Consider the following 11,815-nt stretch of genomic DNA (forward strand, 5'->3'; position numbering starts at 1 on the left):
GGAATCTCTATAATAGTTAAGGTAGTTATGTGTTTTGGCATTTGAAACGCGAAGAAATTTTATGTGCAAACAAATTCTTTCATGCATTTACTGATTTTTTCAGTTAAATGACCCTGAAATTGAAAAACATTTCAAATGAACTCAGAAAAGGTTGAAAGTTGGCATGGTATCATAATTTCACCCACATAGCATGTGCAAAAAAGTAGAGAGGGTTACCGCAAAAACTGGATGCACTTCGTGTATAAAATGGACAATCTCTTTTAAAGTATCAGGGTTTCGGACGAAAACTCATCCGTTACAAAGGCATTTCATTTTTTAAATAACCTAAGCATTACCAAATTGAATATAATGATAAAACACACTAATATTAAACATAAGAAAAAAGTATCACTGAAAAATCTATTTTCAAAGTTAAGTTATTCACAAACTAGTGATTCACACAAATTTCAAATAATTCAAAATGTAAACTATTCAAATTGTAAACTACCGGCACTAATAGAAAGTTTGTAATTTTTTGTACCTAAAGCAAAAAATATTCACAAAGAAACTCTAAATACAGCAAAAAAACAACTCAAAAAATAAAAAAATAAAGCAAAAAAAATAAGAAAATAAAAAGCCCGCCTACTGCGCCACAACGGCCTGCATACGACTAGAAACCCAACCTGTTGTTGGGCCAGGATGCAGGCCCACGAAGGCCCAGTAGGCCCACAGGGCAGCACAGAACAGTTAGGCCCAGTAGGCCTGCTTTGGAGAGGAGCTCGAGAGAGCTACCGCACTGGGGCTTATAAACCAGTGCGGACGCCCCTCGGCTAACGAGGTGGGACTAAACATGACGCACCGCACCAGCGCGAGCGCACCCCTTTAGTACCGGGTGGCGGCTCAAACCGGTATTAAAGGGAGGGTCTTTACTACCGATTGGAGCCACCACCCGGTACTAAAGGTGGGCGCTTCCCGCCGCTTGGCCTGGCCAAAATTGACCTTTAGTACCAGTTGGTCGCTCCAACCGGTACTAAAGGCCCATCCTATATAAGAAAACACTTCAAAAAAATCAGTTTCTCATCTGCTTCTTCTCCTCTGCCCCGTCGCCCGCCGCCCCCCGTCGCCACCCCTCGTCGATTCCCCCGTCGCCGCCCCGTCCCAGTCATCGCCGCCCAGGCCGTCCCCGTCGCCGCCCCGTCCCCGTCCCCGTCGTCGCCGCGCCGCGCCCCGTCGTCCCGTGTCATCCTCGCCCGGCCCGTCCCCGTCCCCGTCGTCACCGCCCCGTCCCCATCCCCGTCGTCGCCGCCCGTCGCCGCCCCCCGTCGCCTCGCCTCGCCGGTGAGCTCCTGCCCCGGTCGCCATGTCCACACACACACATTGTTTTTTAGTTTTTTAGTTACAGAAATTTTTCTGTTTTTAGTTATAGAAATATTTATAAAAATGTTAGAATTTTTTCTGTTTTTTAGTTATAGAAATATTAGAAATGTTAGTTATATTGAAATGTTATAAATTTTTCTGTTTTTAAGTTATAGAAATATTTATAAAAATGTTAGCAATTTTTTTGTTTTTTAGTTATAGAAATATTAGAAATGTTAGTTATATATATAGAAATGTTAGAAATTTTAGAATTAGTTTTAGTTAGATGAATTAGATTAATGTCAAATTGTTAGAATTTGCATATAAAATTTTAGTTATCACAATTCAATCATTTAAAAAACGATATCAATAACTCCCGAACGTCAGGAATCTATGTTCTCGTCCCGAACGGCTCCATCGCCGTCCATTTATTCCAGCACGAATCATAGTACATAGGCTGCCACGTCATCTTTTCCAAACGTTCAGGCTGGATGGCGAGCCACCGAACGAAACAAACACAGGCATCTTATCCATTCACTTTGACCACACCCACAGCCACACACCTCCGACCTCCCCGGAGACACCCGAGAGCCTCACAACTCCTCCCCCAACAGCGCTCTCTCGTCGGTGGATTCCGGCGGCGTGCCCGAAAGACCGCGGCGGAGGAGCTCGTGCGGGTGGCTTCCGCGGCGCCGTGCCCGGATACCTCGACGGAGGAGCTCGTGCGGGTGGCTTACCCGGCGGTGTGCCCGGAGACCGCGGCAGGAGGAGATGCTCCCGGAGCACGAGCTCGGTGCTGTCAAGCGATCGTGCTCGGGGCGGCTCCGGCGATGCACAGGGAGCCGCTTGAGTGCAGAGTAACCCACCCTCTCAGTCCTGGCATAAGCACTAACTGAATCTGATTTCGTGAGCAGCACATGCTGTATGCAGACCGAGAGTGCGATTCAGAATAAATAGTCACACTCGCACCATTGTCATGAAGCAGGGGCCAACCGTGAGTTTCTAATGCATTCCAGGAGTAACTATTTTCGAGTCAATAGGATAAGGAAATTGTTGTTCCTATGATAATGCCATGAAAATGGTTTGAGAAGACAGTGACACTTTTTATGCTCGATGTTTAGACAGTTTGCCTCCTATCAAATTCAGATTAAGGTGTGTAGATGATTTTTGCAGAATCTACACATGGCAAATCGACAAATTGTAGACTTGGATGAGGGCACCGGATTAGTGTATGTTTTGGGCATTATTTTTTTCAGAACCAACCTTTTGAATTAGTGTTCATTCAAATTTTACTACCCATGCCAAATTCAGCCAGAGACCCATGGCAACTTAATTTCCCCCTATGTTTTACAGGGGCTTTCAGGTGATTCTTTTAGCCATGGCAACTAAATTCCCCCTCCCTTGTGTTTTTGTAGGGGGTTAAGAGGATTCCTTTTTGCCATGGCAATTTTATTATGTGCTGTAGTTGCACAGATAGTTTGCCCCATGGGGGTACGCATCCCCTCATTGCTTTTTGACCAATCTTTTAAAACCATTTTTTGCATTTACTGTGTGAGGTTTCTTGGAATTTGGAGCAGTTTGCGAGTTAGTTTAGTTGGGAAATCACATTAGGTGTAGATAGTGGTTTGCTCCCCCTCTCCTTCACCTCTGACAAACTGGCATGGCAAATTTACATAAGGCGTGTAGATAGCTTTAGTTGGGAAATTCACGACCTATAAATGACCATGGTAATTAGTATGTTTTCTTGCCGTGGCAGTGGCACCTTATATTTTTTTTTATTGCCATGTTACATAGTCGTGATTTGTGAAGACAATTTGTGTTTATTAAATTCACTAGATGTCCCACGGCAAATTCAGTTTAATCCTCATGGCAAGTTTCTTTTTTCAAGATGATGTCAACTTTTTTTACCATGGCAATTTTGAAAATGATTCTGCCAAGGCAAATTCAATTTAATGATCATGTCGAGTTTCTTTTTTCAAGACGATAACAACTTTTTTTACCATGGCAATTTTTATAGTGATTTTGCCATGGCAAATTCACTAGATGTCCCACGGCAAATTCAGTTTAATGGCCATGGCAAGTTTCTTTTTTCAAGACGATGTCAACTTTTTTTTACCATGTCAATTTTTAAATTGATTTTGCCATGGCAAATTCACTAGATGTCCCATGGCAAATTCAGTTTAATGCCCATGGCAAGTTTCTTTTTTCTAGACGCTGTCAACTTTTTGTTACCATGGCCATTTTTAAGTGATTTTGCCATGGCAAATTCACTAGATGTCCCACGGCAAATTTAGTTTAATGGCCATGGCAAGTTTCTTTTTTCAAGATGATGTCAACTTTTTTTTACCATGGCAATTTTTAAAGTGATTTTGCCATGGCAAATTCACTAGATGTCCCACGACAAATTCAGTTTAATGCCCATGGCAAGTTTCTTTTTTCTAGACGATGTCAACTTTTTGTTACCATGGCCATTTTTTAAGTGATTTTGCCATGGCAAATTCACTAGATCTCCCACGGCAAATTCAGTTTGATGCCCGTGGCAAGTTTCTTTTTTCAAGACGATGTCAATTTTTTTTACCATGGCAATTTTTTAAAGTGATTTTGCCATGGCAAATTCACTAAATGTCCCACGGTAAATTCAGTTTAATGCCCATGGCAAGTTTCTTTTTTCAAGGCGATGCCAGAAAGAATACGTTTTTAACTAAGGAATCTCATTGCTGCATTCTTATTCACGTAAGAGTTTTTCATATTATATTAGATGGGCAATTATTTCTGTACACTACATGGAGTAGGTTTTAGGCATTTTCATGTTTGTTTTAATTTTTTTGTAAACAAAGATCTTTTTTGTCCATGGCAAATTTTGCTTTGTTAAAGACAGATGGAAATTTCTGGCTTGCATCACTGGGATTTTTTAGTTCTCAATTTTCTCCTTTTAATGGCAAATTTTTCATAACATGGCAAAATCTGGGCTTTCTTTTTCATAGATAAAAAAAATATTTTTCATTCGCAGTACAAACTAGGTGATACTATGTTTATTTTCTTTTTTTAGTCACAAGGCCGGCAGCTGTGTTGGGTTGTTCATGCTGGGCGGGGGAGGGCGTTGGGGCTGGGGCTCCTCTCATCCGAATGAACTTGTTCGGTCGATGCCCACCCCGACACTAAACGAATTGTTCGATCTGCGGAGTCACTGGGCCGAACGGCCGGTCGTTATCGACATCCTTGAATATTTGATGGTAAAATTTACACTACGCGCCATGGTAAATTTATTGGATAGTAGTTGCCCTAGCACAGTTTTTGAAGCTTGTGAACTGAAAATGCAAATACTCACATTGAATAAGTGGTAGTTTTGCCACTTTAGAAGCATGTAAACTTTTTAGTTTGTAACATTTTGTGGCTATTTTATGGACGTCATTTTTTTTGCATACATTTATTTTATGAATCCATATTTAGGCTTTTTTTAATTCGAAAAGGATGGCAACTTTCTCTGTATGTTAAACTAAAAAGTTAGATGGTGCTATGGCGTGAGATAGCTGGGCCTTTGGCCCACTTGGTTTCTCCTTTTTTAGCTATCACGGGTTCGGACTGGAGCGTGTTTCCCCCGAACGTTTTCGTTCGTTGCCACGATCGCTTCTGTACGAATCTTTCGTTCGGTGGGAAGGCCCTCCAGACCGAACGTTCGGCTGTTATCGGGGTCCTTAAAAAATGTTACTTTTTGCGGGCATATAGTATTTGTTCTCGATGATGCCCGGCCCGCATCCTCGCCGTCGACCCGTTTGCGACGACGTCCGGCTGACCCATGTCCGGGATTGGGCTTCGCCGGGCTGGCACTGGGAGGTGCTACCTGGAGGGGCGCGCCGCTTGGTGAGGAACCCGGCCTCGGGTCCCGTCGTCGACCCTGATCTCCTTTGGTGGCATTCGCGTGGGTCACATTCGGTGCAGAGGGAGCCGACCCCGCCGGAGGTGGTGCGTCGTCGTGTCAGGGAGGAGGACGGGCACGTCCATCGCTACATGGCTGCTATGGACGTCAGGTTCTCCAATACCTGGCAGGTTCTTTGGGCAGATGACCGGAGATATGATCCTGTGATGGTTCCTTGTCTTTCGGTGTCCACCGCCCGCGCCCTAGGAACCGCGAGTGGCCTAGATTCTTCTATGGTATTCGATCTTTATTAGCTACCTAGCCAGTGATGTATTCAAGATTATATATTATTCGAGATGATGTATTCGAGATTATATATTATTCGAGACGATGCATATTATGTACTATATGATTTAGTTTTTCCTTATTGATTGCATCCATGCATTGTAATTTGAATACTAAATTGTTTTATATTTCTTCTGTATTAGTTAAATAAAAGCTATGACGGACAATACCGGCAGAGAGGGAGAAGAGGCCCTGTTCGAGATCATACGCAGCCCTAACAGGCCAGATGATCTGAATGAAGCAAATGACGGCTCCCAATATCTGAACAATTATGGGGAGGGTGATGATAAGATATTCGATCTCGACGACCGAGCTGATGAAGTCATGAACTATGATTATGATTATGATGACGCAGACAATGATTATGATGACGAATACAATGTTGATCTTGAAATAACAAAGACTACCGGCGAGGTATATTTATATAAGCAGGCATCTAGTGATCATCACATGTTTTTTTATTTGAAGATATATTAACGAATCGATTTTTCTTCTTTCAGCCCTCCAGATCGAGCAAATCTGCTTCTACAGACAGCAGGACAAAGCGCGGGCCGGGCAAAAAGTTGAAGGAGGGTGTAAAGTACAACATCGATTCCATCAAAGCTAGTGGCGAACCCCTCACGCCTAAGAACATTGCGAACAAGTTCGTTCGTCAGTGCGGAGTTCTTTTGAAGGACCAACTCCCGATCTCCATTCAAGAATGGAAAGAGCCAAAAACTAAACGTCCAGATGTTACTTGGGTCGACGACAGAGCAAAACAAAAGCTTTGGGAATCTCTGATGGAACATTTCACCCTACCAGATTATTTCACTGATGCAGATGTGCAGAAAGTCAAGACGCTGCTCTTAAGAAGATGGCAATTGCATTCAACACCCACAAGAAAATTGTATGGGCCAACTACCTCGCTGCAGAAAGGAAGACTCCAGAATTCAAGGGAACACTGGAGAAGCAAAGAGAACACTGGCCCGCTTTCGTGAAATTCAAGGAATCAGAATTATCTAAGGAACGGTCGAGAAAAAACAAGGCCAATGCCGCAAAAAGACGCAGTTCCATAGGCTGGGTCCAGGTGGCTACGCGGTGGCAATGCGTAAGTGGGATAAGTCTGAGCAAGAGATGGAGGATGCAGGGGTCACTCCGGTTACTAGGAGCTGGCCCCCCAGGTGCAGAACTTGGTTCTATGCGCATGGGGGGCGTTGGACCCGAAGAGAGGCCTGGTTTCGAAGAAGGCAAGTCTAAAAGGAGCAGAACAAAAGTTACTTGACGCAATAGAAGCTGCTCAAAAGGGGGTGTTCACGCCCCACAGAGAGAACGACGAGCTTACGCGCGCCCTGGGAAATCCTGAACACCCGGGAAGAACACGAGGCAAGGGCGTTATTCCCTGGTATGAGGGCTTTTCGGAATGGAACGCCGACTACAGGACCCGTGCAAGAAAGAAGATGGAGGAGGAGAAGAAGAGGAAGCTGGAGGAGGAGCAGAGGAAGAAGGACGCGGAACGCCTTCAAGGCCTAGAAGCAAGGCACGCGGACTTGGCACTCAAATTCCAGCAGTAGCAGCAGCAGATCGACTCACTTAGCCAGGAAAGGGGGTCTCAGCAGCGGCAGCAGCAAGCGGATGATCATCCAGCATTGGATAGCACCGTCCCATCCATGCCGAGAAGCAGCGTTGGTTCCGCCCCGGGCGACGCACTGCTGGATACATACCTTGTGGATGACATCATAGAGAACACTAACTGTGAGCTACATTTTAAAATGAAGAACATATCCATGAAGGTGGCGGACGCCGTTGCTTTTACAATTACCCTCGAAGCAACCTTCCATTGCGCCCCGATTCCAGCGGGCTATGCTCGTGTCTTGGTTGATGAGGTGGTGGACCCATATTCGGGGCTAGAGCTTGACATTCCTGGAGGTGACGACGAGCACACACTGGGAGAGGCCATACATCGTATCATCCTATGGAGAAAGGATTGCATCATCTTTCGAAGTCCACCGACACCGCGTCTGCCGACTCCTCGAAGTCCGCCACCGTGTCAGCAGACTCCCGCTCCTCCAAGTCCACGAACGCGTGAGCAGACTCCTGCTTCAAGTCCGGCACAGCGTCAGGCCACTCCTCCTGTTTCAAGTCCGACACCGTGTCAGGCCACACCTCCTGCTTCAAGTCCGGCACAGCGTCAGGCCACACCTCCTGCTTCAAGTCCGACACCGTGTCAGGCCACACCTCCTGCTTCAAGTTCGGCACAGCGTCAGGCCACTCCTCCTGCTCCAACTAAGCCACGTCAGCCGTCTCCACCGCCTAAGCAATCGCAGAAGAGACATGCCGCAGCTATGGTGCGTAGCGGTACGAGTCGAGGTAGTACAGGAAGTACAGGCGGAGACAAGCAATATAAATATGGTCCAAGCAGCCTCGCTCCTCTTCCTCAGAGGCCTTACGACATGACCGAGGAGCAAAACGATGTAATAGTGCGGGCCGAAGTGGACGCCCATTTTGGACCGAAACCGGCACCGCCGCCGAGGGAGAAAGTGCCTGAGGAAAAGATTGACCACTTCATTCGTATGGCTAGACCACCAGCTCCCAAGCCTGTTGACTCAGACTATGAGCGCCAAATCAGGAAGGCACATCGAGCACGACTACAGAAAGAAGCGAGCTCGAGCTCGAGCCAACAAGCAGCTGTCAAAAAATGCGGGAAAACCGTTCCCCAGCTGGGAGAACAGGCGGCGCAATTGACCCCCCGCTTGTTGTGCCAACAACACATGAGAGTACACGCGCCCAATATTATTGTGGGCAAACCGTTTACGTTCCCGAGCTGGGCGATGTGGTAATAACCGAGGAGCATATAATGCAGGCTGAAATGCTCAAGATCACTGTTGGACAACTCCTCGATATCGAGCCCATGTCTCCGCTTAGAGAGGAGGAAATAAAACAGAAATATGTCCAGGGCCAACCTTTGGTCGAGACCGAGGAGGTCAAGAACCTCCCAACGAGAATGTATGAATTGCATGATTGGTACATGAAAATTACCAAGATTTCCAACCGAGAATCCCTCATGGTGCAAGTCGAGGAAGATCATTACTTCAATAAGAAAGCTCTGTCCGTTGAGTATTCAGAACTATTTCGGTTATTCAATCAAGATGCACTCGACAAATCTATCGTCAGTTGCTATTGTATGTAAGTGATTTCTTTCTGTAATTTAAGTCTCAAGCTAGCTCTAGTGCTCATTGATTGATCATTAATTACCTGTAATTATATATCCTCACTATATATTCTTTTCTGTGGTATTATGCAGGATGAAGATGTATGAAACGAAAAAAGCTGGACGCTATGGCATTGGGTTCATTGACCCAAATACCGTTAATGAATACACATGGAAATTGGAATGGTGTAGACAAGATGTAGAGAAATGCATGCTAGAGTTCTTGAAGCGCCTCAATAGCAATGAAGATATACTACTTCCTTACAACTTCGAGTGAGTCACACTGTCTTGTACTACAAATTCTGTTTTTGCTTACTAGCTAGATGTTAATAAGTGTATATGGTTTAGGGTTATAGTTGATTAGTGTTATGCACATGCCCGCTTAATTTATACATGCAAACGTATGCGCATGCAGCTTCCACTGGATCTTGTTAGACATTAAAGTTGACGAAGAAAAAGTTGAAGTACTGGACTCACTACTTAAAAAAGATAGTGACTACAACATCGTGAAGGGGATAGTCGACAGGTTATTTCAATCATTATTAACTATATCTCAGCCTATTTAGTTCGTCATTTCCTGATATGAACTATTTTTAATAACCCCTTTATTAATTTTCTTTGCCGGCGGACAGGGCTTGGGCAAAGTACATCAAGGTGACTACAGGAAAATGGCGACAAAAGCTATGTTGGTATCGACCCAAGGTAAGTAATTAAGTAGTACTAGCTAGCTACCTACCATCTCTTTAATTCTTGTTTCAATACCATTAATTAATTAACATGCTTGATTAATTATTATCTGATTAAATTCTATTCTCGTAAAGGACCTGAAGCAGGCGCCGAGGACTGAAGTGTGTGCATACTACGTTTGCGAGAACATTCGCATGATGGCGTCCGAAAGGAGCAGATCTGATAGACAGGACTGGGTACGTTTGCCAGAACACTATTCACAAATCTTACATGATTGTCGATATCTAGTCACACAACTAATACGCATGCATATTGATCTCCTTCTTAACAGTTCAAAGAGGTGCGGGACCAGCTCCTACCAACAGAGCGCATACGAGCACTTCAAGAGGAAATAGCGGGATTTTTGCTCGACCAGGTCATAGATCCCAAAGGAGAATACTATTACCCGCTACCGCCCCATGAACCACTTGTCATCGTGCTCCGAAGGCACCAGGGCAACATGTAGGAGAAATTGTATATATATACATGTGTATGTGTGAATAATTAATGGTGGTTGTGAGACATTCGATTATATATATATATGATCGGTTCTACGAGAAAATCTATTTGTATATATGCATAACGTGTACAATATGTAGTATCGTAAAATACCAGCAAACAAAAAAAATTCAATGAAAAACACAAAATTAATGGAAAAATAAAAATTAAAACCAAAACCCCCCAAACATTAAGTACCGGTTGGTGCTACCAACCGGTACTAATGTTCTACCAGCACCCGGGCCTGGCTCGTGCCACGTGGTGGCACTTTAGCGCTGGTTCATGCCGAACCGGTAGTAAAGGGGGGGGGGGGCTTTAGTCTCCACTCTTTAGTGCCGGTTGCAGAACCGGCACTAAAGGCCCTTACGAACCGGCGCTAAAGTCCGGTTCTGGACTAGTGTCAGTTGGTGTCCGATGCGGGGTTGCAGGAAGATTTTCAACACATATGTGTAAAACACAAAGTAACTATAGCAAGAAGTTTGAGTGGATGCAATTTTCTCTCCAAAATAAAGTACATGTCAAAAGATTTTTTTTTAACAACATGTCTAAAGATTTGAACTCTATTTCTAAAGACACCGTAGGAAAAAAAGAACTTAGGATTCAAATCCTTCAAAAATCACATAAATGTTGGGGCTAAACTTGTAAGCTCTTTCTAACTTGGGGTCACTCGCCGGCAGAGGTGAGCATCAAAATACTTGTGGCGCACTTTGTTGTGCTGGTCTCCGTGTTTGGTCCAATTTGGAGGCAATTGTGCATGTATTTCATGGCAAAACAGGAGCACCTATACACATACCAACTAAAACCGTCTCAAAATTATCAAGGCAGAAAGATTAGACTATAATGACATCTTCAATGCTATGAGATTGAAATGATGTTTGATTGTGAACATGAAGACGTAGGGTTCTTTCCAAAGAGGTTGGAGTGGATGATTATTTTTCTATGAAATATAGTGTTTATTTACTCCTAGGAAAAGTTCATATGGTTTGAGGTTCTAGAGATCACACATTCACACAGCCAAGAACTCACGTAGGAATAATTTGTCAATATTAGAGTCCTCTAAAAATCATTTGAATCAAAGAGACCCTAACTCCCTTCTCGAAAGTCGCTGTATGAAAAAAAAGAATAAAGATGGCAAACATACAAAAGGCGTAGATTTGGGCATTTTATATTCAAAAGATTATTTGAGGATTTCAATCCTCATGATTTGTTTCATGTATAGGTTCTAGGCGGTCCAATAGAATTCAGTAGTAAGGGCCTCTTTGGTTCTGAGGAAAAATGGAGGGAAAACGTAGGAACAGAAAGTCTTCCTTTGGTACTATTGTTCATGCATTTGGTTGAAAGGTTTGGGGTAATGAAAAAATGGAGAAAAAATTCCTTTAATCTCAATTTCAAAGGAAAAAACGCAGGAATTCCAGCATACATTTGGAGCTCTTATTAAAATTCATATGCATGAAGAACGATAATAAGATCCTTGATGGCATCATAAGATTCTAACTATACATTTTACTGTGGTTTGACTTTGATATGATCAATTCTCTGGTTTGCGCATGTATTATATCCTATTTCTGTGTGTGTTTTCCTGCGTTTTTAGATCCTAGAAACCAAAGAGGCCCTTAGATGATACTTCCTGTGTTTCATAATAATCTCTGGAGTACTATAGAATTCAATAGTAAATCAGCCAAAACTGGAGTAGAAACTTTCATGTGGAACCGTAGCAACAAAACATCTCATTCAATCAATGGTGTATGCATCTTGTTGCACACAGCAAACTCAGGTTAACATGAGTGGCACGCTCGTGTAGTTTGAACACAAATCCGGGCCGACTCTACAGACGCCCGACTCCCACTCCTCGCGTTTAAAAAAGCTTC

The sequence above is a fragment of the Triticum aestivum genome, chromosome 4D (genome assembly GCF_018294505.1).
Source record: "Triticum aestivum cultivar Chinese Spring chromosome 4D, IWGSC CS RefSeq v2.1, whole genome shotgun sequence".
Classification (NCBI taxonomy): Eukaryota; Viridiplantae; Streptophyta; class Magnoliopsida; order Poales; family Poaceae; genus Triticum; species Triticum aestivum.